This window comes from Lampris incognitus, chromosome 13 (genome assembly GCF_029633865.1).
Source record: "Lampris incognitus isolate fLamInc1 chromosome 13, fLamInc1.hap2, whole genome shotgun sequence".
NCBI classification, from domain to species: Eukaryota; Metazoa; Chordata; class Actinopteri; order Lampriformes; family Lampridae; genus Lampris; species Lampris incognitus.
In genome coordinates, this window is record NC_079223.1 from 26,019,014 (window position 1) to 26,040,250 (window position 21,237).

Consider the following 21,237-nt stretch of genomic DNA (forward strand, 5'->3'; position numbering starts at 1 on the left):
ACACACACACACACACACACACACCTGTGTGCATTCTTTGGATAGTATTTATTAATAGAAAAGTAAACCCATGGTAAAAATACAGTTAGGAAGATGCACCCATTATCCAAACCGCTTATCCTGCTTTCAGGGTTGTGGAGATGCTGGAGCCTGGGTAAAGAATACAAAGGGAACAAAAAAAAACATTTGTTTGCTGTAAATAAAAGATTTTGAAAGAAAAAAAAAACACGAGAGTGTGTAACCAGCAGGATGAAATTAAATGAGCAGTAGAATCAAACTCCCAGAAAAAAAGGACTGGGTAAAGAATGGAGGGAGAAAAAAAAGAAAAAAGACTGGGGGCACTGGGATGGCAGCTCATTACATCAAGCATTTTTTTTAAAGATCCCCTCTGATAAAAGTCGTTTTTTTTTTTGTTTTTTTTTTTACAATATTTTCTTAGAACAAGGGTGTAGCACAAAAGCACAACCACAAAAGAATAGGTATTTTTGTATTTTTGCAATACAATTTCTGCCACTGCGACCCCACCCCGGAGAAGTGCCTGAAGATGAATGAATGAATTAATTTATTTAAAAAAAAAAAAATCTGCCGAGACTGGATCCTAAGGATTTGGACCATTTTTATTCATGGACAGTTGGTGGCGGTAATGCTCCATTAATATCTGCCATCTGCCAGAAAGCTCAAAGAAGAACAACCACGATCTCCATTTTAATTTCTTAATTTAACGAAGTACCGTGTGATGGGGGTCATGATACATTGTGGAATAGTGGGTGAAGGAAGGCAACTTCCAAGTTTGCTTACAATCCACTGATAATGATGATGTTGATGAAGAAGAAGAAAACCTCTTTTGAACCCCACCCCTTTTGGCTGTCTCGGGGCAGCTGCCTGCTGCTTCCGTTTCAAGGCCTCACAATCTGCCACCACATGTCCAGACTTATGACAAAAAAAACATTGTTTCTCCACCCTAGGATTTAGAGGGGTACCGACACGCGACGTTTGGGTAACATGCAGGTTAGGATTTCGTGAGTCGCCGCCGCCCGGGGAGGAAATATTACGCGGCACAAAAACGCTTTTATGCATTAGCGCGAACTCGTCCGCCGACACTGCGGCCTGATGCAGAGTGGACACTTTCTGTTCATTCAAATAAGTGACAATGTGGTCAGGCACACAGTTTTTAAAATCCTCCAACACTATCAGCTCTTTTAAGGACGCCAAGTCGTGGACCTTGCAAGCCGAACACCACCGTTCAAAGAGAAGGCTTTTTCCCCACGCAAAGTCAGTATACATCTGACTTGGGCTTTTCCTGAGGCCTCTGAAACATTGTCGGTACGCCTCTGGCACCAACTCATATGCCCGCAGAATGGCACTTTTGAGTTTTTCATAGACAATGCTATCCGCGGCGGGAAGTGATGCGCAAGCTTCCAGAGCTTTCCCAGTTAGTTTACACTGCAGCAATATAGCCCAGGCATCCTGCGGCCAGCTCAAAGCGGCGGCTATGCGCTCAAACGCACCGAAGTAGGTTTCAACTTCGGCCTCACGGAACACAGGGACCAACGTGATGTTTTTGCTCACATCAAAAGCGGCGGTAGAGCTTGGTGTCGGCAACTCACTCGTAACAGCTGAGCCAGGTCCTAACTGCAGCTCTAACTGTCGCATTTTGACGGCTGTCTCTGCCTCCAACTTCCTCAACTCCAACTCCCTACGAAGCTGAAGTTCCCTCTCCTTTTCCCTTTCCTCTTTTTCCAACTGGAGACGAGCAAGACGGACTTTTAACCGCACATCTAGTTTAGAACCAGGCGTGGACTCTACGGAGAAAGGTTCAAAGGGGGGTAGGGTAACCAGTTTCTTCTCTGTCACACCACGGGAACCCGGAGTAAAACTAATCGGTATTTGCTCAGCCGGCTCCTCTGCCGGAGAATCAGAGCGACTTTCAGCCGAGAACAATGTGGCTTCACTACGAGGCACCGGTAAGCTAAGAAACCCTCCAACAATTAGTGCATCTATACGCGCAGCTTTCAGGTCCCTTTTAGAAAGAGAACCTGAGATGGAGATGCCATAATGCACCGCAATATCACACAGCTCTTTTTTCCTACAATCATCCAGCTGAGCTAATGTAGGATTAGCTGTAAATTTACACAAATCAAACGTAGCCATAGTTAAGAACACCACAACACCACGTACGGGCCTCAGCTACCACCACTCAACCTCACACCTTCAAAAGGTCACATCCACCAGTGGCAAATTACGGCAAGCTGAAATTAGACCTATGGCTAGCCCAACAAACAAACTTCCCCCGTTCCTACCTGGTTGAAGCTTCGCCTATCTGTCTTCTCAGAGCGTGCCGGGCTCGGGGCGGCTTTAAAGGCTGAACTTCGGCGGTCTGAGCCCCGAAAAGCCTACCCCCACCAGGGAGCATTGTCCCCACCCAGGATTACTCCTAAAACAAGAAAGGCAAAATAACAAAAGAGTGTCCGATGGAAGGACTGGACACATTCCAGCTGGACACTCCCCTACTCTAACCAGGGAAGCTGTCTGAAACGCCAAACGAATTTACAATATTCACCATAGCCGCCACTGGAGACAAGCTGAACACAGCAACAATTAACACACAACAGGAATCCACCTCCTTACTGTCTTATTCAAAGAAAATTATCCCGGACGAGCCCCCAATTGTTACGTTCCCCATTAAAGGTCCAGGGGATGAGGGGAAGTAACAAAGAAAATAAAAGTATCCCGGGGGGTTAAGAGAGGTGGGAGAAGGAACCAGGTGTAAAAACAGATTTATTAACAAAAAGACCCTTTAGTCAAACTATAAGATAAACAGGCAACTAAAGATGCTGGCTCTTAACTAACCAGGCTTTAACAAAGACTCAGATCAAACCAAACCGAAACAAGAACACTAATAAGCTTCACCCTCCTTCTCAAGGAGTATAGACACAAGAGCTTGCTCTCTGGTTGGCAACAGTGGCCCACTGGCCGTCTCTCTCCACACACTGCTACCAACAATGGCCCACTGGCACTGTTGGGTGTCTCTCCAAGTTATATACCCAGCTGATGAGGAATTGGGGTCACCTGGGCTCAATCAGCAGCTCCACAGGAGGCGGGGCATCACCTGGAGAGGGAAAACTACAGACACACGGCACTAGGGCCGTAACAACATCTATTCCTGAATTGATTATTTTCTTCTTGACACAAGGCTTATGTCACTGACCACATTAAGTGTCATAGTATTGTCATTTCTGATCATGCCCCCCTTTCCTTTGAATTGTCTTTCCCTGAACAACCCATGCCATGCAGAGCATGGCACCTGAGTTCTCTTCTACTCTCAGACTCTAAATTTGTTAGGTACTTGAGCACCCAAATTAAGTTTTTTATTGAAACAAATGCTACACAAGATATCGCCCATGGAACTCTCTGGGAAACTCTGAAAGCCTACCTGTGTGGCCAAATTATTAATTTCACCTCACATAATAAAAAATAAAATATTTCCAAACTAAAGGACCTCAGTGATAACATAGCCCAATTGGATGCACAATATGCTACTTCACCTACCTCAGAACTTTACCAAAAGAGGATCCGCTTCAGACAGAATTTGAATTAGCTTCAACAGCTAAGGCTGAACATCTTCTTTCAAGGACTAAATACACTACCTATGAATTTGGGGACAAAACAGGCAGACTCTTGGCTCACCAGGCACGCCAGGCATACGTGTTGCGTCAAATTACACAAATACAGACCACTTCAGGCTCCACGCTTACAGACCATAAACTAATTAATGATACATTTGCTGAGTATTATGGTAAACTATATACATCCAAGTGTAATAACCATCCCGATGAGTCAGAATCCTTTTTTCAAGGATTGAATTTACCTACACTTAGAGATGCAGAGAAGTCCAACCTTGATAGCAGTTTGACGGTGGAAGAGGTTCGGGAAGCCATCAAGTAAGTGTATACAGTCGGAGAAAACCTGGGCCAGACAGATTCCCAGTGGAATTTTTTAAGAAGTTCTCAAATAAACTCCCCATTACTCCTGAAAATGTGTAATCAATCCCTCTCAGATGGTCAGCTACCACAGACACTGAGGCAAGCCTTAATATGTCTCATCCCCAAAAAAGAAAGCTCCTCTGCGCTGTGAATTCTATTGTCCAATCAGTCTCTTTAATGCGGATTTTAAAATTATTGCGAAATGTTTAGCCAAGCGCCTTGAAGAGGATCTACCAGCCCGTATTTCACCCGATCAATCAGGATTTATTCAGGGTAGGCACTCCTTTGATAATACTCGTAGGCTTTTTGATATAATATACGCCCAGTCGAAATCTGCGGCACCTGAAGTTGCAGTTGCCTTGGACGCGGAAAAGGCTTTTGATCGGGTGGAATGGGGTTTCCTTTTAGACACACTTTCAAGATTCGGCTTTGATCCCAACTTTATTTCTTCGGTTAAATTATTATATAACTACCCCTTAGCGGTTCGGACTAACGAGGTACAATCAAGATATTTCCTTCTGTATGGGGGAGTAAGACAGGGTTGTCCACTCTCCCCATTGCTTTTTGATTTAGTGATTGAGCCATTTGCGGCTTCCTTATGACAGTGTGGCTCTTTTGAAGGGATAATCCGAGGTGGTAGGGTACACAGGGTGTCATTGTATGCTGATGACCTTCTCTTATATATCACCAACCCTCCACTGTCTCTTCCCTCTATCCTGACTAAACTGGAAACATTTGGGAATCTCTCTGGATACAAGTTGAACCTGTAAAAAAGTGAAGTTTTCCCTTTGAACCTTATGGCCCTTGGTATTCCTGCCTCTATGTTCCCCTTCAGGAGAGTGACCTCAAATTTCAAATTTTTAGGGATTACGGTTCCTCGCTCCTTTCAGCTTTTACACACACTAAACTTCTCCCCTTTAATTGACAAATGCAAACAAGATATGGAGCGCTGGTGCACATTACCATTATCAATGGCTGGACGCATTAGCTTGCTTAAAATGAATATTGTCCCTAAGTTCCTGTATCTTTTTCAGAACAATCCTATATTCATTCCGAAAAAACAGTTTAGCTTTCTTGACAGGATGCTCTCTAACTTTATGTGGGATGGCAGACAGCCCCGGCTACACAAGGACATCCTACAATGTCCTAAAGCACTGGTAGGGATGGCTCTGCCCAATCTTCTTTACTACTATTGGGCTAGTAATATCTAGAAGGTTATCATGCATGTTCAAAGCAGCTCGCTTGAGCACACACCTGAGTGGGCAAAGATAGAATCCCATGATCTTCCTATTCATTCCTTAGTCACTTCCCCACTACCAATGGTAATTGGCACACCACACAAAAATCCAGTTACAGCTCATACAGTCAGAATATGGACTCAAGTTAGGAAAACATTTGGTCTGCAAAAAGCCTCCTTAATGACACCCATTATGTCAAACCACCTCTTTACCTCTGCCAAGTTAGATATGGCTTTTCGAGCATGGCATGGGAATGGAAATCGATTTATAAAGGATTTTGATTTGGTGGGATATTTGCTTCATTCAGTCAGTTGGTAGAAAAATTTAACCTACCCCACTTCTACCACTATTTACAGATTAGGTATTTTGTTCAGAAGGGATTCCATTCTTTGCCTGAGCTACCTCTGACAACATCAATCGATACACTTTTAACCACAGAGGCTAGTCTCAAGGGCGCCATCACAAGGATCTATAATAAACTAGCCACTATAAATCCTCAGTCAATGGCTAGCCTTAGAAACCTCTGAGAGCAGGAGCTTGGTACTCCTCCCTGATGATCTGTGGGATGCAGTTTTGGATCAGGTACACTCCTCCTCTTCATGCAGTAGATTTGGACTCATTCAGTTTAAGATTGTGCACCGTGTCCCCCTTACCAAAGCTAAATTGGCCAAAATTTACCCCAACATCGATCCCACTTGTCACAGATGTAAACATGCACCAGCTACTTTGTTGCATATGTTCTGGACATGCCCTGATCTACATACATTTTGGTCCGCAATATTTAAATCCTTAAGCGAAATTTTTAGTACAACTGTTGATCCGCATCCTTTAATTGCCATACTTGGTGTGAGACCAGAAGACTATGACTGGCCATCTAACATGTATAAATTGGTGGCCTTTACTACATTACTACCTCGGTGCCTAATACTCTTAAATTGGAAGAGCTCAAGACCCCCATCCCATGTCAGATGGATCAGGGATATTATGCATTATCTTAAGTTGGAAAAGATCACATTTACCTTAAGGGGTAACAGCGACAACATCAAGAAAGTCTGGATGCCTTTTCTGGCTTACTTTGACACTTTAACCAGTATAACAGACTGGGATGCCTCTTGACTCAAGTCAGGAACGGCTCAACTAGTATAGACTGTAAACCGAGAGATTTTTGTGTGTGTGTGTGTATAGGTGAACCATGCTTATTATCTATTTTTCTTGAACTTGTTTGTTTGTTTTGTCTTCGATTTAGTTGTATGTAATTCTCATTATTTCTTTAATCTGTATTTCTCCTTGAGGATCTGGGAATGTTGGGTGGGGGAAAGGTGAGGGGTTTATTGTGTTAAATTACTCAATATGTGACTTGTTTATTAATATGCTAAAATTGTAAATGCCAATAAACATATTTTCAAAAAAAAAGTGAAATGTGGTTCATTCTCCAACCACCGGGCAACAGACTGGTACCGGGCCGCAAAGCATTTGCTACTGGGCTGCACAGAAACGGTATAATATATAATATTCAAATGTTTAATGCTAGATTTGAAACGGATACTTGAAGTGTGTGCAATGATGTAATTTCATCACTCATTCACGTGGCATTCGGCAGACCGATGGTAACTAGTCATAACTCAGAGACGCACTCAGTCACCTCGCTACTAGCAGCTAGTTAGCTACCATGAGCAGTAAAAAACAAATGTCGCTTGAGAGTGTCTTTGCAAGAGGTAGGGGAGATAAAAGGTGTAATGACGATGATAACGCACAGACAGCAGGGGCCGAGACAGCAAAAAAAAAAAAGCTTCCTTCAATAGGAAATACAACGAATTGTACCTAAAATATGGCTTTTTTGCGACCGGTGACTCACGTGCTCCGAGCCCTCTGTGTGCGATATGTGGAAACAAGCTGTCTAATGAGGCAATGAAGACCTCAAAACTGCTTCGGCACCTGAGTCCAAGCACCCTGAACTTAAACACAAATCTGTGGAGTTCTTTGAGCGAAAACAACCTGAGCAAGCGGGGCAGAAGCAAGTGCTGAGAGCCACCACCTCTACAAATGCTGCTGCTCTGAGAGCGTCGTACTTAGTGGCTAGTCGTATTGCTAAGGCTAAGAAGCCTTTCACTATTGGCGAAGAATTGATTCTGCCTGCTGCCAAGGACATGTGCTGTGAACTGTTGGAGGAAGCTGCAGCTAACAAGGTGGCAAAGATTCCTCTTTCAACTACCACAGTTTCAAGGAGAATTGATGAAATAGTGGAAGACATACAAGCACAGTTGTTGGAGTGGCTTAATGAGTCACCGTGGTATGCTATCCAGGTCGATGAGTATCGATGTCGACAACAAGGCAATACTGCTGGTTTATGTGTGATATATATTTCAAGATGATGTGCATGAGGATATGTTGTGTGCTCTGTCGGTGCCAACTAACACAACTGGGGCAGAACTGTTCAAGTCCTTGGATGACTACATGTCAGGCAAACTGGACTGGTCATTCTGTGTTGGATTAAGCACAGATAGGGCCGCAGCTATAACTGGATGGCTGTCTGGTTTCACTACCCAAGTCAAAGAGGCTGCTTCTGAATGCCAGTCTACACACTGTGATACAGAGAAATGCTGGCAAGCCGAAAAATTTCACCTGATCTGAACAGCGTATTGAGTGACGTTATTAAAATTATCAATTGCATCAATAATATGATAATAATAATCCTAAGTGGCATGGTGGCACAGTGGTTAGCGCGGTCGCCTCACAGCAAGAAGGTTATGGGTTCGAGCCCCAGGGTAGTCTAACCTTGAGAGTCGTCCTAGGTCGTCCTCTGTGTGAGTTTCCTCCAGGTGCTCCAGTTTCCTCCCACAGTCCAAAGACTTGTAGGTCAGGTGAATTGGCTATACTAAATTGTCCCTAGGTATGAATGTGTGTGTGTGTGTCGGCCCTGTGATGGACTGGCGGCCTGTCCAAGGTGTCTCCCCGCCTGCCACGGCTCCAGCATCCCCGCAACCCTCAGAGCATGATACGCAGTTTGGATAATGGATGGATGGACATCAAAGCACACACCCTTAACTCAGGTCTGTTTGAGCAGCTTTGCGAGGAAATGGACGCAGAGCACAGACACCTACTGAAGTCGGGTGGTTATCTAGGGGGACATCCCTGGCCATGCTTTTTGAGTTAAGAGAGCCGCTACAGAGATTTCCTTGCGAAAAAAAAGTCACCACTAGCAGCACACTTTAGTGACTAGGAGTGGATAACAAAACTTGTTTAGCTGTGTGACATCTTCAGCCTCTTCAATGAACTCAATTTGTCACTTCAGGGGAGAATGACAACTGTCTTCAAGTTGGCAGCTAAAGTGTCTGCATTCAAAGCCAAACTGGAACTGTGGGGATGGCGAGTGGACAAGGACATATTTGACATTAGCTGAGATTTTGGGAGAGACTGAGGCTGCGCCATCCTTCGCCCAGCTGGTGCGTGATCACCTGGTTTCGCTGTTGACAGAATTTGAGCATTACTTCCCAACCGCAGATGACCCAAGAAATGTAAAGGAATGAATCCGTGACCGATTTGTGAATGTCCCTGGCGAATCGTCCATGTCAGTGCGGGAAGAAGATCAACTCCTCGAGCTTGCCAACATCATATCTCTGTGAAGCGGGGTTTTCTGCAATGAATGCAACAAAAACTAAATTGCGGAATCGACTGGACATAAGAAACACCCTTCGGGTGTTGCTGTCTCCCATCACCCCTTGATTGGACCGTCTTGCTGCAGGGAAACAAGCCCAGGGCTCCCACTGATTCAGTGATATTTATGAGTTGCAATGTTGTTTTATGTATGTTATGTTAATGTGAGGAAAATATGCGCTGTGTTTAATATCCGAATGTTACTTTAAATGTTATGATACTATTGACTTATAAGCCTAAACTATATTCCAGTCGTTATTAACCCACCCCTGCCCCTCCCCCAGTCCTCCAGAATATTGTCAATATTAACTCAGTCCACGGTGCAAAAAAGGTTGGGGTACCTTTTAGATTATTTAATCTCCATCATGGCCAAACAATTAGAAGAGTTCCTACCCACACTGATACATAATGATCAGACAGGTTTTATTCAACAACGCCAAACACAAGACAATATACGAAGGACACCACACATTATGAATCATATCCAAAAAAATAAAATTGAAGCAATAGTAATAAGCGTGGATGCTGAAAAGGCATTTTATTCGGTTCACTGCAATTTTCTTTACAGAGTCCTACACAGATTTGGTTTACATAACACGATTATTAAAACTATACAGGCGCTATATGACAATCCCACTGCTAGGATTAAAATTAATGGATATTTTTCAAATACTTTTACCCTAGAAAGGGGCTCGAGACAGGGCTGTGCATGGTCACCACTACTCTTCGCATTATATTTGGAACCACTAGCTCAATACATCAGACAAAATTAAGATATCAGGTGACTTACTATTAAAGGGACCGAGTATAAATTGGCCTATTAAGCGGATGACATTTTGATCCATCTAGGGCAGTGTTTCTCAACCGGGGGTCCGCGGACCCCTAGTGGTCCGTGGTGTAATTGCAAGGGGTCCGTGAAAATAAAATATCTTTAAAAAAAAGATCCTATGACATTTATAGAAATAGGATTATTTTACTCAAATGTGACTGAGACCTTTATCTACCTAAACTATAAAGGGTAACAGGACTTTTTTCTCTAATTACATCTGTTTCACAAGTGTAATTTATTGTATTTTAATAAGAGATCTCGCTCCCGTTTGCATTGTTAAAAGTTACTGCATAAAAATTCTGTTGTTACATATATCTGAAAGTTACTGAATACATATTCTGTTTTGTTACATATATCTGAAAGTTACTGCATAAGAATTCTGTTTTGTTAACGTATCTAAGTTACAACTGAAAGCTCTTATTTTTGCCCCAAAGAGTGAATAAATGCTATAATGCAATTTAAAATGCAGTTTCTACTGTTTCTATCAAATTGCAACCCCCCTCCCCCAAGATCAGGTGGAAGGGTCCTCAGGGTAGATCAAAAATACGCAGGGGGTCCAGGACCTCAAAAAGGTTGAGAACCACTGATCTAGGGCAACCAACATTACCTAAATTGAGCAATGTAGTCAATTATCAGGATATAAGATCAACATAGATAAAACCCAATTACTTTCATATAACTATAGCCCACCAGGAGAAATTGAAAGTAAATACCCCTTGGCATGGCAAACAGTCTTTCAAATATTTGGGCATTAACATGCCAAATGATATATGTATATATATATATACATGTTACGGGTAATGTGAAAAAGCGGTTAATGTGCAAACTACCCGGTTAATGTGCAGATTACCCAATGGGGCGGTTAATGTGCACATTACCCACCAGAACGGGTTATCTGCACATTAACCTTGTAGTCTGCACACTACCCGCTTGGGCAGTTAATGTGGATGGAATGAACCTGTAACTCATCTTTTTACGATATTTTGATATTTAAATCAGCAATAGGCCTTTAGCCTAATGACTCATGAAGCGAGGCCATCTGAGGAATCACAAGTTGTGGTAAATGAGAGAACAGACATTGGCGATATCATTCTGTCTTTAGATCAACGTTTTCCCCCACTTGCATAACGAGGCTATTAGCATCAAAGAACACAAAAACGAGCCCTCCTTGCTCTCTATCTGATCCCTGATATGAATGAATAGCCTACAAATTTGACAAGGGTGAAAAGAAATGTCAGTCTCGGCCATCTCCCATCAGGCTGCTATAGCTTACTCTTACTGGAGACATGCGTCATTCAACCAATCCGAAATGGCAATCACTCCGTGGACAGACTTGTAAATAAAACTTTATGGAAGAGGGGTACTGGCGGGGACTAGATTATATGAAAACAGAACGAAATTCGTTTTATAAGCCCACTATGTAGGAGCAGAAGCAGCGAAAAAATATTTCAAAATGCCCTTCCTGTCTGCCAATCAGGCAAGAACAATGAATGAACAGGCGATAACTTTCAGATGCACTTTTACATAACCACCAAAAGGACAAAAATGTGCTCGATCCCCTCCCTCACCTGGCTAATATCCTACTAGTAGCCTACATATTTCATCGATCATATCCTAATCTAACCGAAAATATGGGAGGGAGCAAACAGATTGTCGATTGACTAGCTGTGCTGTGCAAGTAGCCTAAAGCAACCACGTGCATGCGCATCTGCACATCTGCGCGCGCGTGCACACAGGTTCGTTCCATCCACATTAACCATCCAAACGGGTAGTGTGCAGACTACCCGGTTAATGTGGATAATGTGGTTCGTTCTATCCACATTAACCGCCCAAGCGGGTAGTGTGCAGACTACCCGGTCAATGTGCAGATAACCCGTTCTGGTGGGTAATGTGCACATTAACCGCCCCGTTTGGTAATCTGCACATTAACCGGGTAGTTTGCACATCAGCCGTTTTTCCACATTACCCGTAACATATATATATATATATATATATATATATATATATATATATATATATATATATATATATATATATATATGTGTGTGTGTGTGTGTGTATATATGTATATATGTGTATATATATATATATATGTGTGTGTGTGTATATATATGTATATATATGTGTGTATGTATATATATATGTGTGTATATGTATGTGTATATATGTATATATGTATATGTATATGTATATATATATATACAGTGCATCCGGAAAGTATTCGCACCCCTTCACTTTCCCCACATTTTGTTATGTTACAGCCTTATTCCAAAATGGATTAAATTCTTTTTTTTCGCATCAATCTACATACAATACCCCATAATGACAAAGCAAAAAAGGTTTTTTAGAAATTTTTGCAAATTTATTAAAAATAAAAAACTGAAATATTGCATGTACATAAGTATCAGAGGTGGAAAAAGTACAAAAATATTGTACTCAAGTAAAAGTACCAATACTTTGATGAAATATTACTCAAGTAGAAGTAAAAGTACTCATCTGAAAATGTACTCAAGTAAAAGTAAAAAGTAGTTCATTTGAAATGTACTTTAAGTAAAAGTTACTTAGTTACTTTCTTTGTGTGGGGTGTGAGGGTAGTAAGAATAGGACAAGGGGTCAGAAATCCATAACTATTTTGTTTTTAATTAAAGAACAAGTGTAACAAATGTAAGCGCAATAACAACAACTTCAAAACAACTGAACTTCTTGTTCAGTTTAAGTAGCATCTTAAAGTTAGTTGAGCTCATCCATTTAGTGGTACAACATTAAACATGCTTACTCTCACGTTTTCTCTCTCTCACTCTCTCTCTCACACGCACACACTCTCCCTCTCTCTCCCTCTCACCCTCTCTCTCTCTCACACACACAGGTAAAAAGTACAAAGTAATGCCCACATGATGACGCTCATAAGTGTTGCTACAAAGTCAAACTGACACAAAGGAGCAGCAATATTCCAGAGGAGACATGCTTGTGTGTGTGTGTGTGTGTGTGTGTGTGTGTGTGTGTGTGTGTGTGTGTGTGTGTGTTTGTTAACCGTCAGAGAATGAGAATGTGTTAATGCCATCTCCACAGCTGCAAGAGCGCTATAGAGGGCATGTGTGTGTAAGTGCGATAACAACAAAGAATACCTACACAAATGTAAGTGTAATTACAACAACATACATGTCAACACCAACAGCAACAGCTGTTATACTGCAAATCAAGGCCGCTAGTTTTGTGACACCCTGAATCACCTGTAACCTAGTCTACAAACTTCTTGTTCAGTTTAAGCAGCTGCTGATTTTCAAAGTTAATTGAGCTCATCCATTTAGTGGTAAAAAACATTAAACAGGCTTGTGCACGCCTACTTTCTCTCTCTCAGAGAGATACAAACTACAAAGTAATGTCCACATGATGATGCTCACAAGTGTTACAAAATTAAAGGAAATAACATAAAAGAGCAGCAATATTCCAGAGAGGAATATTGCAAATCAAGGCCACTAGTTTTGTGACACCCTAAATCACCTATAACCTAGTCTACAAACTTCTTGTTCAGTTTAAGCAGCAGCTGATTTTCAAAGTTAGTTGAGCTCATCCTTGCTCGCTTTGCAGTGAACAGTAATCCAGCACAACTGAAAAGCCGCTCGCAGGCAGCTGAAGCAGGCAGGCCAGTGTTGAGTTTCAGAGAGAGTTTTTTTAAATTTGGAAAGGAGTTTAGCAGATCCATATCGTTTGGGATACAGGCTAGGTACCCTTCCAACTCCCCTGTACCTTCTGACCTTCTGGACTTCATTGAGGAGAAGAAATCATCTTCATCTGAGGAATGTTGTCCAGCTTGCTCCACTTCCACCTCTGCCATCTGGTCAAGGTGTTGTCTGACATAAGCCAGACCTGTCGAGTAACAACAACACATTTCTGACAATTAAGACTTGATTAATTTACCAAGAGTGCACCATAATGCATAATGCCTTATAGCACTGACCACATTGTATTGAGTATAAAACAAAGTAGATCTCCAATAAACTGTTGAAAAGCAGTTTATTATAAGATGCAATCATACCTGTTTCTATGACATCAGGCCTCTCTGTCCAGGTGGTCTTGAACTTCGGTAGAAGTATTGCTGCCGCAATCAGTTCTGGGTCCATCATCATCTCACCAAAACGCTTTTGGACACCATCCTGAATGGCTTTGATGAGTGGTAGACACATCTTGGATGAGGTCTCCTGCCTTTTGAGTTTTGCTTGTAGCTGACATATCACTGAAAGAAGCCACCCTAAGTGTGTGTTGGTCTCTGACTGAAGTATGTTCAAGGCCTTTACCAGAGGTTTCATCACTGAGCAGTAATCAGTCAGGAAAGCAATTTCTGCTTGAGTCAGCCTGGCATAAATAGAATACAAACAACTGTTAGGAAATCAAGCAGGAAAAGTTGTTTCAAGTATGTAAACACACATTCACACTTTCATACTGTTGAAATGCAAATTAAAACTTACGTTTTCAATTTGAATTATTCACAAATATTCCTGATTGCGTCCTCCCCTTTCTCTTGTATGATCTGTATGATTCTCTCCACAGCCATGAATGTTGAATTCCACCGCATTTGATTTGGTTGGATGAGCTGGAGTCGGCAATGATCTTCCACAACTTCTGCTGCCATGTATGAACGACCCGTCTTGTTCCACATGGCTTGACATTTCCCAAAGCCTGCACGTGATAGTCTCTTGTATGTGTCCATCTTCTTTTCTGCTATCTCAGCATCTGTTGTGGTAACTAAGTTGAGAAGATGGCATGCACACCTTTGGTGTGTAGGAAGTTGGTACTCCAGGCCATTATCTTGCTCCAGGATGCTGAATGTGTCCAGGTAGTTGGCTGTGGGCTCATCATCAATTGAATCTCTGTCCGACTCAGCATCTGATTCTGCATCCTCAGACTGGCTCTGTTCTCCGAAGACACTAAAAGCTTTAACGAAGTTTGAGCCACTATCTGTTGTGGTTCTCACCACTTTGCCCCTAATTCTATACTGACAGTGTATGTCGTCAAGTGCTCCTGCAAGGACATCAAAGGTGTGGGACCCTCTTAACCTCTTACATGCAAGCGCAGCTGATCTCCTCTCAAAGGTTTCTTCATCCACCCAATGACCCGTCACCCCAATAAAACTTTGCTGGTGTGCAGTCCAACAATCTGTAGTGGTGGCAACGTAGCTCACTTTACTGAAATGGGACATGACATTCTTCTTCATCTGAATGGCAGATGCCTCTAATCTTGTCCAGACAGTGGGCCTGGAAATGACCTTGCATTGTGGATTTAGCGTTGTCAAAAGTTCTTTGAACGCAGGTTGTTCAACCAAACTAAATGTATGAAGGCCCTCACATATTAGCCTAATGATGATCTTGTCGATCTTGCCTTGTGGCACACGGCGGTTGCCTCCCACTCTCGTGGCATCTTTTATATTTGTTTGCTTGCTTGGACTTGGTGGATTTGCTTGGTGGGTTTGCTTCCCTGGCTTTGCTCGGCTAAAAGCCAACTGTTTCGATGGATGTTTCCTCTGTGAAAAAAAAGAAAAGGGTATTATCAGTAGAGGAATCAATGTGGTGCTTATTAAACACACTGAAATTAAAACTTTGATAAATAAAAGTTTTCTATTTCTTTAGTCATCACATTTTGTCTATTACATTGTATTAAGCACAATATGCCACAATCCAGAGGGCATTACAATGCTGCACCCTTCCCAACAAAATCAATGATTTGGATTTGAATGCTAAAATTGAGATTTCAAATCAACATCAAAAGCCAATGTGTTTCTATAGCCTACCAGTATTATGATACAGAGGAAGGAGACATATCAATGCATGTGTAATCATCATAGCTGCTTGCATGCACACAGAGCAACAATCACCTACTAGTGATCTAATCCCTTGTCGTCGATATGAAGGAGTCAAAACAATCTTTTCTGGGTCTGCCTAGTAGGCGGGGAGCTACGAGGCCTTACCGTGCAGTCGTGCACCCTCCTTACAATCGAACGAAACCAACTTTTTTTGAAAGGTCTGACCATGCTAAACATGTTAACAAATGTTAACATTGAAAATTTTGAGTTGCACGTCATGTTTCAGGTACTCAATGCATTTCAATGTATTTCCCTCCATTGGCTCTCCACGAGCAAGGGGAAGGTGTGACATCTGTCTCTGCATGTTTAATCACATCTAGAGGACACAAGCTTTTGGAAAATGTATGGTTTCAGTGGTATTATTGGCTTTCCATAATAGTAGAGGCCAAAATTTAAAGTCTTTCTATTTGATTTGCCTTGTAAATCGAGTAGAAAGACTTTACATTTTGGCCTTTATTATTTAGAGAAAGCCAATCATACCACTAAAACCATACATTTATCACTAGATGTGATTAAACTTGCAAAGACAGATGTCACACTTTCCCCTTGCTCATGGAGAGTCATGTTCCTGTAATTGTAGTGCATTTCCAATGGAGGGAAATGCATTGAGTACCTGAAACATGAAATGCAACCCAAAATTTTCAATGTTAACATTTGTTAACATGTTCAGCATGGTCAGACGTTTTTAAAAAAAAGTTGGTTTCGTTCGATTGTAAGGAGGGTGCACGGTAAGGCCCCTTAGCTCCCCGCCTATAGTGGAGGAGCGCTGAGTGCCCTGTAATGTTGGTTAGGCAAAGTGCCTCACACTACAACCCTCTCTGTTAACACAGTTGATACATTTGATTTGACTGTAAATTCAAAGACACAATCAAATTGAAACCCTTGGCAATTTCGACGGGGTAACACCGACTATTCATAGCAGCTAAATTTAACCAAGGCTAATTTCCCCGAGTCCACTCAAGACTACTAGCAACTAACAGCTAGCCTTTACACACTCAAGTACCAGGGGCTAGCTGTTATGCAAATTTAGCCAATGTCCTAAAGACTTAAACAGACTGTAAATATACATTACGCGTTTTGTATCTGTTTGAAGTACGATAAACATGCGGATTGTCGGCTGGAGTGAGTTCATTTGGTACTTAATGATGTGTCACGTTTGATTATGTTAGCATAGCAGCTAATTAGAATGTGCTGGCTAGCTCTTCTACTGTCAATGGTTGCAGGTGCTAGCATAAAAATGCCCACGAAATGGGGTGAGCCTGGGTTGGCTATATTAAATAAAACTACTAATGAGACAGCAGAAATACTTACCAAAACATGCTTCTGCAGATTTGAAGTGGAGTTGTTGAAAGCAGACAGGTACTTCACTGCTGGGAGGCACATCTTGCACTGCATGATGATGCTGTTGCCTTTCCTACGCTTGAACAAAAAGAAATCTTCCAAATGTGGCCAAGGATTTTTTTCTGCATCTAGTTCTACAGACTTCGATGTTTCAGCTTGAGCTTCATCTATCATTTCTAGGTCCGGGTCTTCTGGACCGCTGGCCGTGCCTGCTTTGTCGACCTCCATTCTAGCACTAAAAACTTCGTGCCCACTAACCTAGCTTGTCCGCACGTGCCCTCTATGTTCACGCGCCAGTGCTAATCACATCATCATTTGTCACTGTTGGTTCTGGCCATTGGTTTACTGTCTATGGTGCTGGCGCGTATTTTCCCCCTGTAAGTTGAATTGTTATTTTTACTCAGTAACGGATAGGATTTATAAAGTAACTAAGTACAATACTTGAGTCAAAACGTACTCAAGTAAAATACAAAATACCGATTTTAAATTGTACTTAAAAAATACAAAATACACAAAAAAAGTATTCAATACAGTAACTTGAGTAAATGTATTTCGTTACTTTCCACCTCTGATAAGTATTCACACCCTTTACTCAATACTTGGTTGAAGCACCCTTGGCAGCGATTACAGCCTCAAGCCTTCTTGGGTATGAAGCTACAAGCTTGGCACACCTATATTTGGGGTATTTCTCCCATTCTTCTCTGCAGATCCTCTCGAGCTCTGTAAGGTTAGATGGGGAGCGGCGCTGCACAGCTATTTTCAGGTCTTTCCAGAGATGTTAAATGGGGTTCAAGTCTGGGCTGTGGCTGGGCCACTCATGCACATTCACAGACTTGTGCCGAAGCCACTCCTTCGTTGTCTTGGCTGTGTGCTTAGGGTCGTTGTCGTGTTGAAAGGTAAACCTTCGCCCCAGTCTGAGGTCCTGAGCGCTCTGGAGCAGGTTTTCATCAAGGATCTCTCTGTACTTTGCTCCATTCATCTTTCCCTCGATCCTGACTAGTCTCCCAGTTCCTACCGCTGAAAAAAATCCCCACAGCATGATGCTGCCACCACCATGCTTCACTGTAGGGATGGTATTAGCAAGGTGATGAGAGGTGCCTGGTTTCCTCCAGACGTGACGTTTGGCATTCAGGCCAAAGAGTTCAATCTTGGTCTCATCAGACTAGAGAATCTTGTTTCTCATGGTCTGAGAGTCCTTTAGGTGCTTTCTGGCAAACTCCAAGTGGGCTATCATGTGCCTTTTACTGAGCAGAGGCTTCCGTCTGGCCACTCTACCATAAAGGCCTGATTTGTGGAGTGCTGCAGAGATGGTTGTCCTTCTGGAAGGTTCTCCCATCTCCACAGAGGAACGCTGGAGCTCTGTCAGAGTGACCATCGGGTTCTTGGTCACCTCCCTGACCAAGGCCCTTCTGCCCCGATTGCTCAGTTTGGCTGGGCGGCCAGCTCTAAGAAGAGTCCTGGTGGATCCAAACTTCTTCCATTTACGAATGATGGAGACCACTGTGCTCTTCGGGACCTTCAAAGCTGTAGACATTTTTTTGTACCATTCCCCAGATCTGTGCCTCGATACAATCCTGTCTCGGAGGTCCACAGACAATTCCTTTGACTTCATGGCTTGGTTTCTGCTCTGACATGCACTGTCAACAGTGGGACCTTATATAGACAGGTGTGTGCCTTTCCAAATCATGTCCAATCCATTGAATTTATTACAGGTGGACTCCAATCAGGATGTAGAAACATCTCAAGGATGATCAGTGAAAACAGGATGAACCTGAGCTCAATTTTGAGTGTCATAGCAAAGGGTGTGAATACTTATGTACATGCAATATTTCAGTTTTTTATTTTTAATAAATTTGCAAAAATTTCTTCAAAACCTTTTTCACTTTGTCATTATGGGATATTGCGTGTAGATTGATGAGAAAAAAAAGGAATTTAATCCATTTTGTAATAAGGATGTTAACATAACAAAATGTGGGGAAAGTGAAGGGGTGTGAATACTTTTCGGATGCACTGTATATATATAAATATTAAGGAAGACATAACAAGATGGAACCTAATTCCTTTCCTTAGTCTCAGCTCATGGATTGAATCCAATAAAATGAATATATTGCCCAAGACTATTCTAGCTCTTTCAGACCTTACCAATAGAGATGAACCAAAACCAATTCAATGAATGGGACACAATGTTATCAAGGTATATATGGCAAGATAAAAGACCAAGGGTTTGTCTCAAAACTTTGCAGTTGGCCAAAGAAAAGGGAGGATGGGGCCTACCTTATCCTAGAAATAATTATTTTGCAGCACAGATGAGAGCTATGATATGCTGGTGCAACCCATCATGTGATGCTCAATGGAAAAACACTGAAGAAAGGATACCTTCCACCCCCATACAGGCAATCTTGGCTGATAACAACCTACCTATCTTTAAATACATTCGACTTTATACATTAAAACAAAATGGGAGAAGGAAGGAGGGACAATTATATCTGAGGAAGAATTGACAACAATATGGAGGTATCAATGGAAGTGTACCAGTTCACAGAAATGGAGGGAGTTTGGTTGGAAAAACCTGATAAGGTATTTTATTACACCCTCTCAGAAAACCCATTATGATAAATCAAATCAAATCAATTGTATTTGTATAGCCCAATATCACAAATGACAAATTTGGCTCAGTGGGCTTAACAACAACACAACATCCTGTCCTTAGACCCTCTCATCGGATAAGGAACAACTCCCTAAAAAACCCTTTAACAGGGAGAAAAAATAGGAAGAAACCTCAGGGAGAGCAACAGAGGAGGGATCTCTCTCCCAAGACGGACAACGTGCAATGGATGTTGTGTTTATACAATTTACACAATACAACATTGAAAGAGGATAAAGATAATTATAATGGACTGATAAAATGTATGAAGAATATGATGCGCAGGATGCCAAGCAGTGTCCAGACGCCATCGAAATAGTCCAGGACCCAAGACATGCAACCACCATCACCATGTAAAAAAAAAATTATAGGGATTTACAAAAAAAAAAATGTGATGAGGGGAATGGCAGGCAGCATCCAAGCGGTGACCACCATCACCACGGAGACCTGGGATGAGAACCGACTTCACGTGAACACAAGGGGGACTCAAATGACACCATTCACACACAGAAAAAGAGAAAGGAGAAGACATCATTCAGAGAGAGAGGAAAGATGTGTGAGAGAAGAGAACAGTTTGCAATAGTCATTAGTCATAATCAATTAAGTCATCAATTAGTCAAAAGCTATACTCTATAATCTTGTCGGCAGAACAGTGGTTGTTAAATTGCTGGAGAAACTGGAAACCAAATGCAAACCATTACCATATTTTTTTGGGATTTCCCCGTTATCAAAGGCTATTGGAGAGCGATACACAATACTCTAACAAGACATTTTTAAATGTGAAATGCCTCTACAAGTAAGACCATATATTTTGGGTATATACCTCAAGAATGGTTGAAAAGAGATAAATATTTAATGAATATACTGCTGGTGGCTGGTAAAAAGACTCTTACCAGGAAATGGTTGTCACAGGAGAGCCCAACTTTAAACATATGGATGGAAATTACATGGACATTTATAAAATAGAGAAAATAACAGCATTTGTCAAACATAAATTGGAACAATTTGCTTTACACTGGAAAAAATTAATAAACTACGTAGAACCCCACATAGGCCTGATTTGATTTTCACAAATCAATGATTATGTTGTAAAGCAGCATTTCCCAAACCTCTCCTGGAGGACCACTTGTTCTGCATGTTTTAGATCGCTCTCTGCTCCAACACAGCTGATTCAAATGATCAACTCATTATGAACTCCTGAAGCTGCTTAATAACAAACTGATCATTTAAATCAGCTGTGTTGGAGCAGGGAGAGATCTAAAACATGCAGGACAAGTGGTCCTCCAGGAGAGGTTTGGGAAACACTGTGAAAGATCACTCCCTACCTGTACATAGTTTTTTTCCCCTTTGTTCTCTCTTTTCGGTAAGCGTATACCTCTAATAAGTACTATGTGGAGATTTATGGCGAATATGAATATATGATAAATGCATATAGTATCTGAAATATATCTTATGCAAATGCTTGATGTTGAATATAAAAAAATATAAATTGCACAAAAAAAAATAAAAGTGTTTCGCTCTTCTGATAATTTTTCCTTGTTAGATGATGGTGAAGGTTTCGCAGAAGTTTAATTCTGTGGCCCTCATGATCTGCAGAAAATGGAAACGCTTTTTTTTAAGCATGTTTAGCATGTATTTAGCAAACCATCAGGCCGGACGCTGGACTAAGTCTAATGCTGAATAAAATCAGA

General features: G+C 41.7%; 1 protein-coding gene across 3 annotated transcripts in view; it reads left to right on the top strand.

Annotated features, from left to right (window-relative positions):
* ninl (ninein-like) overlaps positions 1 to 21,237 on the top strand; it is a 119,549-nt gene that overhangs the window by 38,548 nt on the left and 59,764 nt on the right. The window lies entirely within an intron of this gene.